Here is a 24,139-nt window from a genome sequence, read left to right on the forward strand (position 1 = left end):
CACTAGTAAAATAAAAACATAAGCATTCAATATTTGAGTAAACAAAGAGAAAATAAAGCTATCTATTGGGTTTCACTAAAAATTCCATTGGGAGACTTGACTATTGTTGTTAAAAGACATATGCATTCATATTATAGAGCCACAAACCACACTTGTAAAATAAAAACATGATAACATGGGATTAGAACCAATGACAGTCTTAATTTGATAGTGCAAACCCAACACCTTACTAAGTGTGCTAACCAGACTGTGCATACCAGACACACAATTTATCAGAGATTTAAGTGAATAGGCTACAGTGTCCAAGGTACTAAACATAATATAATCTATGGGGTGTCATAAGCACGTCATTAGAATACTTTTCTACAAAATTTACAAGACATAAGCATTCAATATTTGAGTAAACAAAGAGAAAATAAAGCTATCTATTGGGTTTCACTAAAAAGTCCATTGGAAGACTTGACTATTGTTGTTAAAAGACATAGGCATTCATATTATAGAGCCACAAACCACAATAGTAAAATAAAAACATGATAACATGGGTTTCGAACCAATGACAGTCTTAATTTGATAGTGCAAACTCAACACCTTACTAACCGTGCTAACCTGACTGTGCATACCAGACACACAATTTATCAGAGATTTAAGTAAATAAGCTACAGTGTCTAAGGTACTAAACATAATATATTCTATGGGGTGTCATAAGCAAGTCATTAGAATACTTTCCTACTAAATTTATAAGACATATGCATTCAATATTTGAGTAAACAAAGAGAAAATAAAGCTATCTATTGGGTTTCACTAAAAAGTCCATTGGAAGACTTGACTATTGTTGTTAAAAGACATAGGCATTCATATTATAGAGCCACAAACCACACTAGTAAAATAAAAAAATGATAACATGGGATTCAAACCAATGACAGTCTTAATTTGATAGTGCAAACCCAACACCTTACTAACTGTGCTAACCAGACTGTGCACACCAGACTCACAATTTATCAGAGATTAAAGTGAATAAGCTACAGTGTCCAAGGTACTAAACATAATATATTCTATGGGGTGTCATAAGCAAGTCATTAGAATACTTTCCTACTAAATTTATAAGACATAAGCATTCAAAATTTGAGTAAACAAAGAGAAAATAAAGCTATCTATTGGGTTTCACTAAAAAGTCCATTGGAAGACTTGACTATTGTTGTTAAAAGACATAGGCATTCATATTATAGAGCCACAAACCACACTAGTAAAATAAAAAAATTATAACATGGGATTCAAACCAATGACAGTCTTAATTTGATAGTGCAAACCCAATACCTTACTAACTGTGCTAACCAGACTGTGCATACCAGACTCATAATTTATCAGAGATTTAAGTGAATAAGCTACAGTGTCTAAGGTACTAAACATAATATATTCTATGGGGTGTCATAAGCAAGTTATTATAATACTTTCCTACTACATTTATAAGACATATGCATTCAATATTTGAGTAAACAAAGAGAAAATAAAACTATATATTGGGTTTCACTAAAAAGTCCATTGGAAGACTTGACTATTGTTGTTAAAAGACATAGGCATTCATATTATAGAGCCTCAAACCACACTAGTAAAATAAAAACATGATAACAAGGGATTCGAACAAATGACAGTCTTAATTTGATAGTGCAAACCCAACACCTTACTAACTGTGCTAACCAGACTGTGCATAGAAACCCACAATTTATCAGAGATTTAAGTGAATAAGCTACAGTGTCCAAGGTACTAAACATAATATATTCTATGGGGTTTCATAAGCAAGTCATTAGAATACTTTCCTACTAAATTTATAAGACATAAGCATTCAATATTTGAGTAAACAAAGAGAAAATAAAGCTATCTATTGGGTTTCACTAAAAAGTCCATTGGAAGACTTGACTATTGTTGTTAAAAGACATAGGCATTCATATTATAGAGCCACAAACCACACTAGTAACATAAAAACATGATAACAAAGGAATCGAACCAATGACAGTCTTAATTTGATAGTGCAAACTTAACACCTTACTAACTGTGCTAACCAGACTGTGCATACCAGACACACAATTTATCAGAGATTTAAGTAAATAAGCTACAGTGTCCAAGGTACTAAACATAATATATTCTATGGGGTGTCATAAGCAAGTCATTAGAATACTTTCCTACTAAATTTATAAGACATATGCATTCAATATTTGAGTAAACAAAGAGAAAATAAAGCTATCTATTGGGTTTCACTAAAAAGTCCATTGGAAGACTTGACTATTGTTGTTAAAAGACATAGGCATTCATATTATAGAGCCACAAACCACACTAGTAATATAAAAACATGATAACATGGGATTCAAACCAATGATAGTCTTAATTTGATAGTGCAAACCCAACACCTTACTAACTGTGCTAACCAGACTGTGCATACCAGACACACATTTTATCAGAGATTTAAGTGAATAAGCTACTGTGTCCAAGTTACTAAACATAATATATTCTATGGGGTGTCATAAGCAAGTCATTAGAATACTTTCCTACTAAATTTATAAGACATAAGCATTCAATATTTGAGTAAACAAAGAGAAAATAAAGCTATCTATTGGGTTTCACTAAAAAGTCCATTGGAAGACTTGACTATTGTTGTTAAAAGACATAGGCATTCATATTATAGAGCCACAAACCACACTAGTAAAATAAAAAATGATAAAATGGGATTTGAACCAATGACAGTCTTCATTTGATAGTGCAAACCCAACACCTTACTAACTGTGCTAACCAGACTGTGCATACCAGACTCATAATTTATCAGAGATTTCAGTGAATAAGCTACAGTGTCTAAGGTACTAAACATAATATATTCTATGGGGTGTCATAAGCAAGTTATTAGAATACTTTCCTACTAAATTTATAAGACATATGCATTCAATATTTGAGTAAACAAAGAGAAAATAAAGCTATATATTGGGTTTCACTAAAAAGTCCATTGGAAGACTTGATTATTGTTGTTAAAAGACATAGGCATTCATATTATAGAGCCACAAACCACACTAGTAAAATAAAAACATGATAACAAGGGATTCGAACAAATGACAGTCTTAATTTGATAGTGCAAACCCAACACCTTACTAACTGTGCTAACCAGACTGTGCATAGAAACACACAATTTATCAGAGATTTAAGTGAATAAGCTACAGTGTCCAAGGTACTAAACATAATATATTCTATGGGGTGTCATTAGCAAGTCATTAGAATACTTTCCTACTAAATTTATAAGACATATGCATTCAATATTTGAGTAAACAAAGAGAAAATAAAGCTATCTATTGGGTTTCACTAAAAAGTCCATTGGAAGACTTGACTATTGTTGTTAAAAGACATAGGCATTCATATTATAGAGCCACACACCACACTAGTAAAATAAAAAAATGATAACATGGGATTCAAACCAATGACAGTCTTAATTTGATAGTGCAAACCCAACACATTACTAACTGTGCTAACCAGACTGTGCATACCAGACTCATAATTTATCAGAGATTTAAGTGAATAAGCTACAGTGTCTAAGGTACTAAACATAATATATTCTATGGGGTGTCATAAGCAAGTCATTAGAATACTTTCCTACTAAATTTATAAGACATATGCATTCAATATTTGAGTAAACAAAGAGAAAATAAAGCTATCTATTGGGTTTCACTAAAAAGTCCATTGGAAGACTTGACTATTGTTGTTAAAAGACATAGGCATTCATATTATAGAGCCACAAACCACACTAGTAAAATAAAAAAAATGATAACATGGGATTCAAACCAATGACAGTCTTAATTTGATAGTGCAAACCCAATACCTTACTAACTGTGCTAACCAGACTGTGCATACCAAACTCATAATTTATCAGAGATTTAAGTGAATAAGCTACAGTGTCTAAGGTACTAAACATAATATATTCTATGGGGTGTCATAAGCAAGTTATTATAATACTTTCCTACTACATTTATAAGACATATGCATTCAATATTTGAGTAAACAAAGAGAAAATAAAGCTATATATTGGGTTTCACTAAAAAGTCCATTGGAAGACTTGACTATTGTTGTTAAAAGACATAGGCATTCATATTATAGAGCCACAAACCACACCAGTAAAATAAAAACATGATAACAAGGGATTCGAACAAATGACAGTCTTAATTTGATAGTGCAAACCCAACACCTTACTAACTGTGCTAACCAGACTGTGCATAGAAACCCACAATTTATCAGAGATTTAAGTGAAAAAGCTACAGTGTCCAAGGTACTAAACATAATATATTCTATGGGGTTTCATAAGCAAGTCATTAGAATACTTTCCTACTAAATTTATAAGACATAAGCATTCAATATTTGAGTAAACAAAGAGAAAATAAAGCTATCTATTGGGTTTCACTAAAAAGTCCATTGGAAGACTTGACTATTGTTGTTAAAAGACATAGGCATTCATATTATAGAGCCACAAACCACACTAGTAAAATAAAAAATGATAACATGGGATTTGAACCAATGACAGTCTTAATTTGATAGTGCAAACCCAACACCTTACTAACTGTGCTAACCACACTGTGCATAGCAGACGCCCAATTTATCAGAGATTTAAGTGAATAAGCTACAGTGTCCAAAGTACTAAACATAATATATTCTATGGGGTGTCATAAGCAAGTCATTTGAATACTTTCCTACTAAATCTATAAGACATATGCATTCAATATTTGAGTAAACAAAGAGAAAATAAAGCTATCTATTGGGTTTCACTAAAAAGTCCATTGGAAGACTTGACTATTGTTGTTAAAAGACATAGGAATTCATATTATAGAGCCACAAACCACACTAGTAAAATAAAAACATGATAACATGGAATTCGAACCAATGACAGTCTTAATTTGATAGTGCAAACCCAACACCTTACTAACTGTGCTAACCAGACTGTGCATAGAAACACCCAATTTATCAGAGATTTAAGTGAATAAGCTACAGTGTCCAAGGTACTAAACATAATATATTCTATGGGGTTTCATAAGCAAGTCATTTGAATACTTTCCTACTAAATTTATAAGACATAAGCATTCAATATTTGAGTAAACAAAGAGAAAATAAAGCTATCTATTGGGTTTCACTAAAAAGTCCATTGGAAGACTTGACTATTGTTGTTAAAAGACATAGGCATTCATATTATAGAGCCACAAACCACACTAGTAAAATAAAAAATGATAACATGGGATTCGAACCAATGACAGTCTTAATTTGATAGTGCAAACCCAACACCTTACTAACTGTGCTAACCACACTGTGCATAGCAGATGCCCAATTTATCAGAGATTTAAGTGAATAAGCTACAGTGTCCAAAGTACTAAACATAATATATTCTATGGGGTGTCATAAGCAAGTCATTTGAATACTTTCCTACTAAATCTATAAGACATATGCATTCAATATTTGAGTAAACAAAGAGAAAATAAAGCTATCTATTGGGTTTCACTAAAAAGTCCATTGGAAGACTTGACTATTGTTGTTAAAAGACATAGGCATTCATATTATAGAGCCTCAAACCACACTAGTAAAATAAAAACATGATAACAAGGGATTCGAACAAATGACAGTCTTAATTTGATAGTGCAAACTCAACACCTTACTAACTGTGCTAACCAGACTGTGCATAGAAACCCACAATTTATCAGAGATTTAAGTGAATAAGCTACAGTGTCCAAGGTACTAAACATAATATATTCTATGGGGTTTCATAAGCAAGTCATTAGAATACTTTCCTACTAAATTTATAAGACATAAGCATTCAATATTTGAGTAAACAAAGAGAAAATAAAGCTATCTATTGGGTTTCACTAAAAAGTCCATTGGAAGACTTGACTATTGTTGTTAAAAGACATAGGCATTCATATTATAGAGCCACAAACCACACTAGTAACATAAAAACATGATAACAAAGGAATCGAACCAATGACAGTCTTAATTTGATAGTGCAAACTTAACACCTTACTAACTGTGCTAACCAGACTGTGTATACCAGACACACAATTTATCAGAGATTTAAGTAAATAAGCTACAGTGTCCAAGGTACTAAACATAATATATTCTATGGGGTGTCATAAGCAAGTCATTAGAATACTTTCCTACTAAATTTATAAGACATATGCATTCAATATTTGAGTAAACAAAGAGAAAATAAAGCTATCTATTGGGTTTCACTAAAAAGTCCATTGGAAGACTTGACTATTGTTGTTAAAAGACATAGGCATTCATATTATAGAGCCACAAACCACACTAGTAATATAAAAACATGATAACATGGGATTCAAACCAATGATAGTCTTAATTTGATAGTGCAAACCCAACACCTTACTAACTGTGCTAACCAGACTGTGCATACCAGACACACATTTTATCAGAGATTTAAGTGAATAAGCTACTGTGTCCAAGTTACTAAACATAATATATTCTATGGGGTGTCATAAGCAAGTCATTAGAATACTTTCCTACTAAATTTATAAGACATAAGCATTCAATATTTGAGTAAACAAAGAGAAAATAAAGCTATCTATTGGGTTTCACTAAAAAGTCCATTGGAAGACTTGACTATTGTTGTTAAAAGACATAGGCATTCATATTATAGAGCCACAAACCACACTAGTAAAATAAAAAATGATAACATGGGATTCGAACCAATGACAGTCTTCATTTGATAGTGCAAACCCAACACCTTACTAACTGTGCTAACCAGACTGTGCATACCAGACTCATAATTTATCAGAGATTTCAGTGAATAAGCTACAGTGTCTAAGGTACTAAACATAATATATTCTATGGGGTGTCATAAGCAAGTTATTAGAATACTTTCCTACTAAATTTATAAGACATATGCATTCAATATTTGAGTAAACAAAGAGAAAATAAAGCTATATATTGGGTTTCACTAAAAAGTCCATTGGAAGACTTGATTATTGTTGTTAAAAGACATAGGCATTCATATTATAGAGCCACAAACCACACTAGTAAAATAAAAACATGATAACAAAGGATTCGAACAAATGACAGTCTTAATTTGATAGTGCAAACCCAACACCTTACTAACTGTGCTAACCAGACTGTGCATAGAAGCACACAATTTATCAGAGATTTAAGTGAATAAGCTACAGTGTCCAAGGTACTAAACATAATATATTCTATGGGGTGTCATTAGCAAGTCATTAGAATACTTTCCTACTAAATTTATAAGACATATGCATTCAATATTTGAGTAAACAAAGAGAAAATAAAGCTATCTATTGGGTTTCACTAAAAAGTCCATTGGAAGACTTGACTATTGTTGTTAAAAGACATAGGCATTCATATTATAGAGCCACACACCACACTAGTAAAATAAAAAAGTGATAACATGGGATTCAAACCAATGACAGTCTTAATTTGATAGTGCAAACCCAACACGTTACTAACTGTGCTAACCAGACTGTGCATACCAGACTCATAATTTATCAGAGATTTAAGTGAATAAGCTACAGTGTCTAAGGTACTAAACATAATATATTCTATGGGGTGTCATAAGCAAGTCATTAGAATACTTTCCTACTAAATTTATAAGACATATGCATTCAATATTTGAGTAAACAAAGAGAAAATAAAGCTATCTATTGGGTTTCACTAAAAAGTCCATTGGAAGACTTGACTATTGTTGTTAAAAGACATAGGCATTCATATTATAGAGCCACAAACCACACTAGTAAAATAAAAAAAAATGATAACATAGAATTCAAACCAATGACAGTCTTAATTTGATAGTGCAAACCCAACACCTTACTAACTGTGCTAACCAGACTGTGCATAGAAACCCACAATTTATCAGAGATTTAAGTGAAAAAGCTACAGTGTCCAAGGTACTAAACATAATATATTCTATGGGGTTTCATAAGCAAGTCATTAGAATACTTTCCTACTAAATTTATAAGACATAAGCATTCAATATTTGAGTAAACAAAGAGAAAATAAAGCTATCTATTGGGTTTCACTAAAAAGTCCATTGGAAGACTTGACTATTGTTGTTAAAAGACATAGGCATTCATATTATAGAGCCACAAACCACACTAGTAAAATAAAAAATGATAACATGGGATTTGAACCAATGACAGTCTTAATTTGATAGTGCAAACCCAACACCTTACTAACTGTGCTAACCACACTGTGCATAGCAGACGCCCAATTTATCAGAGATTTAAGTGAATAAGCTACAGTGTCCAAAGTACTAAACATAATATATTCTATGGGGTGTCATAAGCAAGTCATTTGAATACTTTCCTACTAAATCTATAAGACATATGCATTCAATATTTGAGTAAACAAAGAGAAAATAAAGCTATCTATTGGGTTTCACTAAAAAGTCCATTGGAAGACTTGACTATTGTTGTTAAAAGACATAGGAATTCATATTATAGAGCCACAAACCACACTAGTAAAATAAAAACATGATAACATGGAATTCGAACCAATGACAGTCTTAATTTGATAGTGTAAACCCAACACCTTACTAACTGTGCTAACCAGACTGTGCATAGAAACACCCAATTTATCAGAGATTTAAGTGAATAAGCTACAGTGTCCAAGGTACTAAACATAATATATTCTATGGGGTGTCATAAGCAAGTTATTATAATACTTTCCTACTACATTTATAAGACATATGCATTCAATATTTGAGTAAACAAAGAGAAAATAAAGCTATATATTGGGTTTCACTAAAAAGTCCATTGGATGACTTGACTATTGTTGTTAAAAGACATAGGCATTCATATTATAGAGCCACAAACCACACTAGTAAAATAAAAACATGATAACAAGGGATTCGAACAAATGACAGTCTTAATTTGATAGTGCAAACCCAACACCTTACTAACTGTGCTAACCAGACTGTGCATACCAGACTCATAATTTATCAGAGATTTCAGTGAATAAGCTACAGTGTCTAAGGTACTAAACATAATATATTCTATGGGGTGTCATAAGCAAGTTATTAGAATACTTTCCTACTAAATTTATAAGACATATGCATTCAATATTTGAGTAAACAAAGAGAAAATAAAGCTATATATTGGGTTTCACTAAAAAGTCCATTGGAAGACTTGATTATTGTTGTTAAAAGACATAGGCATTCATATTATAGAGCCACAAACCACACTAGTAAAATAAAAACATGATAACAAGGGATTCGAACAAATGACAGTCTTAATTTGATAGTGCAAACCCAACACCTTACTAACTGTGCTAACCAGACTGTGCATAGAAACACACAATTTATCAGAGATTTAAGTGAATAAGCTACAGTGTCCAAGGTACTAAACATAATATATTCTATGGGGTGTCATAAGCAAGTCATTAGAATACTTTCCTACTAAATTTATAAGACATATGCATTCAATATTTGAGTAAACAAAGAGAAAATAAAGCTATCTATTGGGTTTCACTAAAAAGTCCATTGGAAGACTTGACTATTGTTGTTAAAAGACATAGGCATTCATATTATAGAGCCACAAACCACACTAGTAAAATAAAAAAAATGATAACATGGGATTCAAACCAATGACAGTCTTAATTTGATAGTGCAAACCCAACACCTTACTAACTGTGCTAACCAGACTGTGCATAGAAACCCACAATTTATCAGAGATTTAAGTGAAAAAGCTACAGTGTCCAAGGTACTAAACATAATATATTCTATGGGGTTTCATAAGCAAGTCATTAGAATACTTTCCTACTAAATTTATAAGACATAAGCATTCAATATTTGAGTAAACAAAGAGAAAATAAAGCTATCTATTGGGTTTCACTAAAAAGTCCATTGGAAGACTTGACTATTGTTGTTAAAAGACATAGGCATTCATATTATAGAGCCACAAACCACACTAGTAAAATAAAAAATGATAACATGGGATTTGAACCAATGACAGTCTTAATTTGATAGTGCAAACCCAACACCTTACTAACTGTGCTAACCACACTGTGCATAGCAGACGCCCAATTTATCAGAGATTTAAGTGAATAAGCTACAGTGTCCAAAGTACTAAACATAATATATTCTATGGGGTGTCATAAGCAAGTCATTTGAATACTTTCCTACTAAATCTATAAGACATATGCATTCAATATTTGAGTAAACAAAGAGAAAATAAAGCTATCTATTGGGTTTCACTAAAAAGTCCATTGGAAGACTTGACTATTGTTGTTAAAAGACATAGGAATTCATATTATAGAGCCACAAACCACACTAGTAAAATAAAAAAATGATAACATGGAATTCGAACCAATGACAGTCTTAATTTGATAGTGCAAACCCAACACCTTACTAACTGTGCTAACCAGACTGTGCATAGAAACACCCAATTTATCAGAGATTTAAGTGAATAAGCTACAGTGTCCAAGGTACTAAACATAATATATTCTATGGGGTGTCATAAGCAAGTTATTATAATACTTTCCTACTACATTTATAAGACATATGCATTCAATATTTGAGTAAACAAAGAGAAAATAAAGCTATATATTGGGTTTCACTAAAAAGTCCATTGGATGACTTGACTATTGTTGTTAAAAGACATAGGCATTCATATTATAGAGCCACAAACCACACTAGTAAAATAAAAACATGATAACAAGGGATTCGAACAAATGACAGTCTTAATTTGATAGTGCAAACCCAACACCTTACTAACTGTGCTAACCAGACTGTGCATACCAGACTCATAATTTATCAGAGATTTCAGTGAATAAGCTACAGTGTCTAAGGTACTAAACATAATATATTCTATGGGGTGTCATAAGCAAGTTATTAGAATACTTTCCTACTAAATTTATAAGACATATGCATTCAATATTTGAGTAAACAAAGAGAAAATAAAGCTATATATTGGGTTTCACTAAAAAGTCCATTGGAAGACTTGATTATTGTTGTTAAAAGACATAGGCATTCATATTATAGAGCCACAAACCACACTAGTAAAATAAAAACATGATAACAAGGGATTCGAACAAATGACAGTCTTAATTTGATAGTGCAAACCCAACACCTTACTAACTGTGCTAACCAGACTGTGCATAGACACACACAATTTATCAGAGATTTAAGTGAATAAGCTACAGTGTCCAAGGTACTAAACATAATATATTCTATGGGGTGTCATAAGCAAGTCATTAGAATACTTTCCTACTAAATTTATAAGACATATGCATTCAATATTTGAGTAAACAAAGAGAAAATAAAGCTATCTATTGGGTTTCACTAAAAAGTCCATTGGAAGACTTGACTATTGTTGTTAAAAGACATAGGCATTCATATTATAGAGCCACAAACCACACTAGTAAAATAAAAAAATGATAACATGGGATTCAAACCAATGACAGTCTTAATTTGATAGTGCAAACCCAACACGTTACTAACTGTGCTAACCAGACTGTGCATACCAGACTCATAATTTATCAGAGATTTAAGTGAATAAGCTACAGTGTCTAAGGTACTAAACATAATATATTCTATGGGGTGTCATAAGCAAGTCATTAGAATACTTTCCTACTAAATTTATAAGACATATGCATTCAATATTTGAGTAAACAAAGAGAAAATAAAGCTATCTATTGGGTTTCACTAAAAAGTCCATTGGAAGACTTGACTATTGTTGTTAAAAGACATAGGCATTCATATTATAGAGCCATAAACCACACTAGTAAAATAAAAAAATGATAACATGGGATTCAAACCAATAACAGTCTTAATTTGATAGTGCAAACCCAATACCTTACTAACTGTGCTAACCAGACTGTGCAAACCAGACTCATAATTTATCAGAGATTTAAGTGAATAAGCTACAGTGTCTAAGGTACTAAACATAATATATTCTATGGGGTGTCATAAGCAAGTTATTATAATACTTTCCTACTACATTTATAAGACATATGCATTCAATATTTGAGTAAACAAAGAGAAAATAAAGCTATATATTGGGTTTCACTAAAAAGTCCATTGGAAGACTTGACTATTGTTGTTAAAAGACATAGGCATTCATATTATAGAGCCACAAACCACACTAGTAAAATAAAAACATGATAACAAGGGATTCGAACAAATTACAGTCTTAATTTGATAGTGCAAACCCAACACCTTACTAACTGTGCTAACCAGACTGTGCATAGAAACCCACAATTTATCAGAGATTTAAGTGAATAAACTACAGTGTCCAAGGTACTAAACATAATATATTCTATGGGGTTTCATAAGCAAGTCATTAGAATACTTTCCTACTAAATTTATAAGACATAAGCATTCAATATTTGAGTAAACAAAGAGAAAATAAAGCTATCTATTGGGTTTCACTAAAAAGTCCATTGGAAGACTTGACTATTGTTGTTAAAAGACATAGGCATTCATATTATAGAGCCACAAACCACACTAGTAAAATAAAAAATGATAACATGGGATTCGAACCAATGACAGTCTTAATTTGATAGTGCAAACCCAACACCTTACTAACTGTGCTAACCACACTGTGCATCGCAGATGTCCAATTTATCAGAGATTTAAGTGAATAAGCTACAGTGTCCAAAGTACTAAACATAATATATTCTATGGGGTGTCATAAGCAAGTCATTTGAATACTTTCCTACTAAATCTATAAGACATATGCATTCAATATTTGAGTAAACAAAGAGAAAATAAAGCTATCTATTGGGTTTCACTAAAAAGTCCATTGGAAGACTTGACTATTGTTGTTAAAAGACATAGGCATTCATATTATAGAGCCACAAACCACACTAGTAAAATAAAAACATGATAACATGGAATTCGAACCAATGACAGTCTTAATTTGATAGTGCAAACCCAACACCTTACTAACTGTGCTAACCAGACTGTGCATAGAAACACCCAATTTATCAGAGATTTAAGTGAATAAGCTACAGTGTCCAAGGTACTAAACATAATATATTCTATGGGGTGTCATAAGCAAGTCATTAGAATACTTTCCTACTAAATTTATAAGACATATGCATTCAATATTTGAGTAAACAAAGAGAAAATAAAGCTATATATTGGGTTTCACTAAAAAGTCCATTGGAAGACTTGACTATTGTTGTTAAAAGACATAGGCATTCATATTATAGAGCCACAAACCACACTAGTAAAATAAAAAAATGATAACATGGGATTCAAACCAATGACAGTCTTAATTTGATAGTGCAAACCCAACACCTTACTAACTGTGCTAACCAGACTGTGCATACCAGACACACAATTTATCAGAGATTTAAGTGAATAAGCTACAGTGTCCAAGGTACTAAACATAATATAATCTATGGGGTGTCATAAGCACGTCAATAGAATACTTTTCTACAAAATTTACAAGACATAAGCATTCAATATTTGAGTAAACAAAGAGAAAATAAAGCTATCTATTGGGTTTCACTAAAAAGTCCATTGGAAGACTTGACTATTGTTGTTAAAAGACATAGGCATTCATATTATAGAGCCACAAACCACAATAGTAAAATAAAAACATGATAACATGGGTTTCGAACCAATGACAGTCTTAATTTGATAGTGCAAACCCAACACCTTACTGACTGTGCTAACCAGACTGTGCATACCAGACTCACAATTTATCAGAGATTTAAGTGAATAAGCTACAGTGTCCAAGGTACTAAACATAATATAATCTATGGGGTGTCATAAGCAAGTCATTAGAATACTTTCCTACTAAATTTACAAGACATAAGCATTCAATATTTGAGTAAACAAAGAGAAAATAAAGCTATCTATTGGGTTTCACTAAAAAGTCCATTGGAAGACTTGACTATTGTTGTTAAAAGACATAGGCATTCATATTATAGAGCCACAAACCACACTAGTAAAATAAAAAAATGATAACATGGGATTCAAACCAATGACAGTCTTAATTTGATAGTGCAAACCCAACACCTTACTAACCGTGCTAACCAGACTGTGCATACCAGACTCATAATTTATCAGAGATTTAAGTGAATAAGCTACAGTGTCTAAGGTACTAAACATAATATATTCTATGGGGTGTCATAAGCAAGTCATTAGAATACTTTCCTACTAAATTTATAAGACATAAGCATTCAATATTTGAGTAAACAAAGAGAAAATAAAGCTATCTATTGGGTTTCACTAAAAAGTCCATTGGAAGACTTGACTATTGTTGTTAAAAGACATAGGCATTCATATTATAGAGCCACAAACCACACTAGTAAAATAAAAAAATGATAACATGGGATTCAAACCAATGACAGTCTTAATTTGATAGTGCAAACCCAACACCTTACTAACTGTGCTAACCAGACTGTGCACACCAGACTCACAATTTATCAGAGATTTACGTGAATAAGCTACAGTGTCCAAGGTACTAAACATAATATATTCTATGGGGTGTCATAAGCAAGTCATTAGAATACTTTCCTACTAAATTTATAAGACATAAGCATTCAAAATTTGAGTAAACAAAGAGTAAATAAAGCTATCTATTGGGTTTCACTAAAAAGTCCATTGGAAGACTTGACTATTGTTGTTAAAAGACATAGGCATTCATATTATAGAGCCACAAACCACACTAGTAACATAAAAACATGATAACAAAGGAATCGATCCAATGACAGTCTTAATTTGATAGTGCAAACTTAACACCTTACTAACTGTGCTAACCAGACTGTGTATACCAGACACACAATTTATCAGAGATTTAAGTAAATAAGCTACAGTGTCCAAGGTACTAAACATAATATATTCTATGGGGTGTCATAAGCAAGTCATTAGAATACTTTCCTACTAAATTTATAAGACATATGCATTCAATATTTGAGTAAACAAAGAGAAAATAAAGCTATCTATTGGGTTTCACTAAAAAGTCCATTGGAAGACTTGACTATTGTTGTTAAAAGACATAGGCATTCATATTATAGAGCCACAAACCACACTAGTAAAATAAAAACATAAGCATTCAATATTTGAGTAAACAAAGAGAAAATAAAGCTATCTATTGGGTTTCACTAAAAAGTCAATTGGGAGACTTGACTATTGTTGTTAAAATACATAGGCATTCATATTATAGAGCCACAAACCACACTAGTAAAAAAAAAACATGATAACATGGGATTCGAACCAATGACAGTATTAATTTGATAGTGCAAGCCCAACACCTTACGAACTGTGCTAACCAGACTGTGCATACCAGACACACAATTTATCAGAGATTTAAGTGAATAAGCTACAGTGTCCAAGGTACTAAACATAATATAATCTATGGGGTGTCATAAGCAAGTCAGAATACTTTCCTACTAAATTTACAAGACATAAGCATTCAATATTTGAGTAAACAAAGAGAAAATAAAGCTATCTATTGGGTTTCACTAAAAAATCCATTGGGAGACTTGACTATTGTTGTTAAAAGACATAGGCATTCATATTATAGAGCCACAAACCACACTAGTAAAATAAAAACATAAGCATTCAATATTTGAGTAAACAAAGAGAAAATAAAGCTATCTATTGGGTTTCACTAAAAATTCCATTGGGAGACTTGACTATTGTTGTTAAAAGACATAGGCATTCATATTATAGAGCCACAAACCACACTAGTAACATAAAAACATGATAACAAAGGAATCGATCCAATGACAGTCTTAATTTGATAGTGCAAACTTAACACCTTACTAACTGTGCTAACCAGACTGTGTATACCAGACACACAATTTATCAGAGATTTAAGTAAATAAGCTACAGTGTCCAAGGTACTAAACATAATATATTCTATGGGGTGTCATAAGCAAGTCATTAGAATACTTTCCTACTAAATTTATAAGACATATGCATTCAATATTTGAGTAAACAAAGAGAAAATAAAGCTATCTATTGGGTTTCACTAAAAAGTCCATTGGAAGACTTGACTATTGTTGTTAAAAGACATAGGCATTCATATTATAGAGCCACAAACCACACTAGTAAAATAAAAACATAAGCATTCAATATTTGAGTAAACAAAGAGAAAATAAAGCTATCTATTGGGTTTCACTAAAAAGTCCATTGGGAGACTTGACTATTGTTGTTAAAATACATAGGCATTCATATTATAGAGCCACAAACCACACTAGTAAAAAAAAAACATGATAACATGGGATTCGAACCAATGACAGTATTAATTTGATAGTGCAAGCCCAACACCTTATGAACTGTGCTAACCAGACTGTGCATACCAGACACACAATTTATCAGAGATTTAAGTGAATAAGCTACAGTGTCCAAGGTACTAAACATAATATAATCTATGGGGTGTCATAAGCAAGTCAGAATACTTTCCTACTAAATTTACAAGACATAAGCATTCAATATTTGAGTAAACAAAGAGAAAATAAAGCTATCTATTGGGTTTCACTAAAAAAAATCCATTGGGAGACTTGACTATTGTTGTTAAAAGACATAGGCATTCATATTATAGAGCCACAAACCACACTAGTAAAATAAAAACATAAGCATTCAATATTTGAGTAAACAAAGAGAAAATAAAGCTATCTATTGGGTTTCACTAAAAATTCCATTGGGAGACTTGACTATTGTTGTTAAAAGACATATGCATTCATATTATAGAGCCACAAACCACACTTGTAAAATAAAAACATGATAACATGGGATTAGAACCAATGACAGTCTTAATTTGATAGTGCAAACCCAATACCTTACTAACTGTGCTAACCAGACTGTGCATACCAGACACACAATTTATCAGAGATTTAAGTGAATAGGCTACAGTGTCCAAGGTACTAAACATAATATAATCTATGGGGTGTCATAAGCACGTCATTAGAATACTTTTCTACAAAATTTACAAGACATAAGCATTCAATATTTGAGTAAACAAAGAGAAAATAAAGCTATCTATTGGGTTTCACTAAAAAATCCATTGGGAGACTTGACTATTGTTGTTAAAAGACATAGGCATTCATATTATAGAGCCACAAACCACACTAGTAAAATAAAAACATAAGCATTCAATATTTGAGTAAACAAAGAGAAAATAAAGCTATCTATTGGGTTTCACTAAAAATTCCATTGGGAGACTTGACTATTGTTGTTAAAAGACATATGCATTCATATTATAGAGCCACAAACCACACTTGTAAAATAAAAACATGATAACATGGGATTAGAACCAATGACAGTCTTAATTTGATAGTGCAAACCCAATACCTTACTAACTGTGCTAACCAGACTGTGCATACCAGACACACAATTTATCAGAGATTTAAGTGAATAAGCTACAGTGTCCAAGGTACTAAACATAATATAATCTATGGGGTGTCATAAGCAAGTCAGAATACTTTCCTACTAAATTTACAAGACATAAGCATTCAATATTTGAGTAAACAAAGAGAAAATAAAGCTATCTATTGGGTTTCACTAAAAAATCCATTGGGAGACTTGACTATTGTTGTTAAAAGACATAGGCATTCATATTATAGAGCCACAAACCACACTAGTAAAATAAAAACATAAGCATTCAATATTTGAGTAAACAAAGAGAAAATAAAGCTATCTATTGGGTTTCACTAAAAATTCCATTGGGAGACTTGACTATTGTTGTTAAAAGACATATGCATTCATATTATAGAGCCACAAACCACACTTGTAAAATAAAAACATGATAACATGGGATTAGAACCAATGACAGTCTTAATTTGATAGTGCAAACCCAACACCTTACTAACTGTGCTAACCAGACTGTGCATACCAGACACACAATTTATCAGAGATTTAAGTGAATAGGCTACAGTGTCCAAGGTACTAAACATAATATAATCTATGGGGTGTCATAAGCACGTCATTAGAATACTTTTCTACAAAATTTACAAGACATAAGCATTCAATATTTGAGTAAACAAAGAGAAAATAAAGCTATCTATTGGGTTTCACTAAAAAGTCCATTGGAAGACTTGACTATTGTTGTTAAAAGACATAGGCATTCATATTATAGAGCCACAAACCACACTAGTAAAATAAAAACATGATAACAAGGGATTCGAACAAATGACAGTCTTAATTTGATAGTGCAAACCCAACACCTTACTAACTGTGCTAACCAGACTGTGCATAGAAACACCCAATTTATCAGAGATTTAAGTGAATAAGCTACAGTGTCCAAGGTACTAAACATAATATATTCTATGGGGTTTCATAAGCAAGTCATTAGAATACTTTCCTACTAAATTTATAAGACATAAGCATTCAATATTTGAGTAAACAAAGAGAAAATAAAGCTATCTATTGGGTTTCACTAAAAAGTCCATTGGAAGACTTGACTATTGTTGTTAAAAGACATAGGCATTCATATTATAGAGCCACAAACCACACTAGTAAAATAAAAAATGATAACATGGGATTTGAACCAATGACAGTCTTAATTTGATAGTGCAAACCCAACACCTTACTAACTGTGCTAACCACACTGTGCATAGTAGACGCCCAATTTATCAGAGATTTAAGTGAATAAGCTACAGTGTCCAAAGTACTAAACATAATATATTCTATGGGGTGTCATAAGCAAGTCATTTGAATACTTTCCTACTAAATCTATAAGACATATGCATTCAATATTTGAGTAAACAAAGAGAAAATAAAGCTATCTATTGGGTTTCACTAAAAAGTCCATTGGAAGACTTGACTATTGTTGTTAAAAGACATAGGAATTCATATTATAGAGCCACAAACCACACTAGTAAAATAAAAAAATGATAACAAGGGATTCGAACAAATGACAGTCTTAATTTGATAGTGCAAACCCAACACCTTACTAACTGTGCTAACCAGACTGTGCATACCAGACTCATAATTTATCAGAGATTTCAGTGAATAAGCTACAGTGTCTAAGGTACTAAACATAATATATTCTATGGGGTGTCATAAGCAAGTTATTAGAATACTTTCCTACTAAATTTATAAGACATATGCATTCAATATTTGAGTAAACAAAGAGAAAATAAAGCTATATATTGGGTTTCACTAAAAAGTCCATTGGAAGACTTGATTATTGTTGTTAAAAGACATAGGCATTCATATTATAGAGCCACAAACCACACTAGTAAAATAAAAACATGATAACAAGGGATTCGAACAAATGACAGTCTTAATTTGATAGTGCAAACCCAACACCTTACTAACTGTGCTAACCAGACTGTGCATAGAAACACACAATTTATCAGAGATTTAAGTGAATAAGCTACAGTGTCCAAGGTACTAAACATAATATATTCTATGGGGTGTCATAAGCAAGTCATTAGAATACTTTCCTACTAAATTTATAAGACATATGCATTCAATATTTGAGTAAACAAAGAGAAAATAAAGCTATCTATTGGGTTTCACTAAAAAGTCCATTGGAAGACTTGACTATTGTTGTTAAAAGACATAGGCATTCATATTATAGAGCCACAAACCACACTAGTAAAATAAAAAAATGATAACATGGGATTCAAACCAATGACAGTCTTAATTTGATAGTGCAAACCCAACACGTTACTAACTGTGCTAACCAGACTGTGCATACCAGACTCATAATTTATCAGAGATTTAAGTGAATAAGCTACAGTGTCTAAGGTACTAAACATAATATATTCTATGGGGTGTCATAAGCAAGTCATTAGAATACTTTCCTACTAAATTTATAAGACATATGCATTCAATATTTGAGTAAACAAAGAGAAAATAAAGCTATCTATTGGGTTTCACTAAAAAGTCCATTGGAAGACTTGACTATTGTTGTTAAAAGACATAGGCATTCATATTATAGAGCCATAAACCACACTAGTAAAATAAAAAAATGATAACATGGGATTCAAACCAATGACAGTCTTAATTTGATAGTGCAAACCCAATACCTTACTAACTGTGCTAACCAGACTGTGCATACCAGACTCATAATTTATCAGAGATTTAAGTGAATAAGCTACAGTGTCTAAGGTACTAAACATAATATATTCTATGGGGTGTCATAAGCAAGTTATTATAATACTTTCCTACTACATTTATAAGACATATGCATTCAATATTTGAGTAAACAAAGAGAAAATAAAGCTATATATTGGGTTTCACTAAAAAGTCCATTGGAAGACTTGACTATTGTTGTTAAAAGACATAGGCATTCATATTATAGAGCCACAAACCACACTAGTAAAATAAAAACATGATAACAAGGGATTCGAACAAATTACAGTCTTAATTTGATAGTGCAAACCCAACACCTTACTAACTGTGCTAACCAGACTGTGCATAGAAACCCACAATTTATCAGAGATTTAAGTGAATAAACTACAGTGTCCAAGGTACTAAACATAATATATTCTATGGGGTTTCATAAGCAAGTCATTAGAATACTTTCCTACTAAATTTATAAGACATAAGCATTCAATATTTGAGTAAACAAAGAGAAAATAAAGCTATCTATTGGGTTTCACTAAAAAGTCCATTGGAAGACTTGACTATTGTTGTTAAAAGACATAGGCATTCATATTATAGAGCCACAAACCACACTAGTAAAATAAAAAATGATAACATGGGATTCGAACCAATGACAGTCTTAATTTGATAGTGCAAACCCAACACCTTACTAACTGTGCTAACCACACTGTGCATCGCAGATGTCCAATTTATCAGAGATTTAAGTGAATAAGCTACAGTGTCCAAAGTACTAAACATAATATATTCTATGGGGTGTCATAAGCAAGTCATTTGAATACTTTCCTACTAAATCTATAAGACATATGCATTCAATATTTGAGTAAACAAAGAGAAAATAAAGCTATCTATTGGGTTTCACTAAAAAGTCCATTGGAAGACTTGACTATTGTTGTTAAAAGACATAGGCATTCATATTATAGAGCCACAAACCACACTAGTAAAATAAAAACATGATAACATGGAATTCGAACCAATGACAGTCTTAATTTGATAGTGCAAACCCAACACCTTACTAACTGTGCTAACCAGACTGTGCATAGAAACACCCAATTTATCAGAGATTTAAGTGAATAAGCTACAGTGTCCAAGGTACTAAACATAATATATTCTATGGGGTGTCATAAGCAAGTCATTAGAATACTTTCCTACTAAATTTATAAGACATATGCATTCAATATTTGAGTAAACAAAGAGAAAATAAAGCTATATATTGGGTTTCACTAAAAAGTCCATTGGAAGACATGACTATTGTTGTTAAAAGACATAGGCATTCATATTATAGAGCCACAAACCACACTAGTAAAATAAAAAAATGATAACATGGGATTCAAACCAATGACAGTCTTAATTTGATAGTGCAAACCCAACACCTTACTAACTGTGCTAACCAGACTGTGCATACCAGACACACAATTTATCAGAGATTTAAGTGAATAAGCTACAGTGTCCAAGGTACTAAACATAATATAATCTATGGGGTGTCATAAGCACGTCAATAGAATACTTTTCTACAAAATTTACAAGACATAAGCATTCAATATTTGAGTAAACAAAGAGAAAATAAAGCTATCTATTGGGTTTCACTAAAAAGTCCATTGGAAGACTTGACTATTGTTGTTAAAAGACATAGGCATTCATATTATAGAGCCACAAACCACAATAGTAAAATAAAAACATGATAACATGGGTTTCGAACCAATGACAGTCTTAATTTGATAGTGCAAACCCAACACCTTACTGACTGTGCTAACCAGACTGTGCATACCAGACTCACAATTTATCAGAGATTTAAGTGAATAAGCTACAGTGTCCAAGGTACTAAACATAATATAATCTATGGGGTGTCATAAGCAAGTCATTAGAATACTTTCCTACTAAATTTACAAGACATAAGCATTCAATATTTGAGTAAACAAAGAGAAAATAAAGCTATCTATTGGGTTTCACTAAAAAGTCCATTGGAAGACTTGACTATTGTTGTTAAAAGACATAGGCATTCATATTATAGAGCCACAAACCACACTAGTAAAATAAAAAAATGATAACATGGGATTCAAACCAATGACAGTCTTAATTTGATAGTGCAAACCCAACACCTTACTAACCGTGCTAACCAGACTGTGCATACCAGACTCATAATTTATCAGAGATTTAAGTGAATAAGCTACAGTGTCTAAGGTACTAAACATAATATATTCTATGGGGTGTCATAAGCAAGTCATTAGAATACTTTCCTACTAAATTTATAAGACATATGCATTCAATATTTGAGTAAACAAAGAGAAAATAAAGCTATCTATTGGGTTTCACTAAAAAGTCCATTGGAAGACTTGACTATTGTTGTTAAAAGACATAGGCATTCATATTATAGAGCCATAAACCACACTAGTAAAATAAAAAAATGATAACATGGGATTCAAACCAATGACAGTCTTAATTTGATAGTGCAAACCCAATACCTTACTAACTGTGCTAACCAGACTGTGCATACCAGACTCATAATTTATCAGAGATTTAAGTGAATAAGCTACAGTGTCTAAGGTACTAAACATAATATATTCTATGGGGTGTCATAAGCAAGTTATTATAATACTTTCCTACTACATTTATAAGACATATGCATTCAATATTTGAGTAAACAAAGAGAAAATAAAGCTATATATTGGGTTTCACTAAAAAGTCCATTGGAAGACTTGACTATTGTTGTTAAAAGACATAGGCATTCATATTATAGAGCCACAAACCACACTAGTAAAATAAAAACATGATAACAAGGGATTCGAACAAATTACAGTCTTAATTTGATAGTGCAAACCCAACACCTTACTAACTGTGCTAACCAGACTGTGCATAGAAACCCACAATTTATCAGAGATTTAAGTGAATAAACTACAGTGTCCAAGGTACTAAACATAATATATTCTATGGGGTTTCATAAGCAAGTCATTAGAATACTTTCCTACTAAATTTATAAGACATAAGCATTCAATATTTGAGTAAACAAAGAGAAAATAAAGCTATCTATTGGGTTTCACTAAAAAGTCCATTGGAAGACTTGACTATTGTTGTTAAAAGACATAGGCATTCATATTATAGAGCCACAAACCACACTAGTAAAATAAAAAATGATAACATGGGATTCGAACCAATGACAGTCTTAATTTGATAGTGCAAACCCAACACCTTACTAACTGTGCTAACCACACTGTGCATCGCAAACGTCCAATTTATCAGAGATTTAAGTGAATAAGCTACAGTGTCCAAAGTACTAAACATAATATATTCTATGGGGTGTCATAAGCAAGTCATTTGAATACTTTCCTACTAAATCTATAAGACATATGCATTCAATATTTGAGTAAACAAAGAGAAAATAAAGCTATCTATTGGGTTTCACTAAAAAGTCCATTGGAAGACTTGACTATTGTTGTTAAAAGACATAGGCATTCATATTATAGAGCCACAAACCACACTAGTAAAATAAAAACATGATAACATGGAATTCGAACCAATGACAGTCTTAATTTGATAGTGCAAACCCAACACCTTACTAACTGTGCTAACCAGACTGTGCATAGAAACACCCAATTTATCAGAGATTTAAGTGAATAAGCTACAGTGTCCAAGGTACTAAACATAATATATTCTATGGGGTGTCATAAGCAAGTCATTAGAATACTTTCCTACTAAATTTATAAGACATATGCATTCAATATTTGAGTAAACAAAGAGAAAATAAAGCTATATATTGGGTTTCACTAAAAAGTCCATTGGAAGACATGACTATTGTTGTTAAAAGACATAGGCATTCATATTATAGAGCCACAAACCACACTAGTAAAATAAAAAAATGATAACATGGGATTCAAACCAATGACAGTCTTAATTTGATAGTGCAAACCCAACACCTTACTAACTGTGCTAACCAGACTGTGCATACCAGACACACAATTTATCAGAGATTTAAGTGAATAAGCTACAGTGTCCAAGGTACTAAACATAATATAATCTATGGGGTGTCATAAGCACGTCAATAGAATACTTTTCTACAAAATTTACAAGACATAAGCATTCAATATTTGAGTAAACAAA

This window comes from Pseudophryne corroboree, chromosome 3 (assembly GCF_028390025.1).
Source record: "Pseudophryne corroboree isolate aPseCor3 chromosome 3, aPseCor3.hap2, whole genome shotgun sequence".
Taxonomy (NCBI): Eukaryota; Metazoa; Chordata; class Amphibia; order Anura; family Myobatrachidae; genus Pseudophryne; species Pseudophryne corroboree.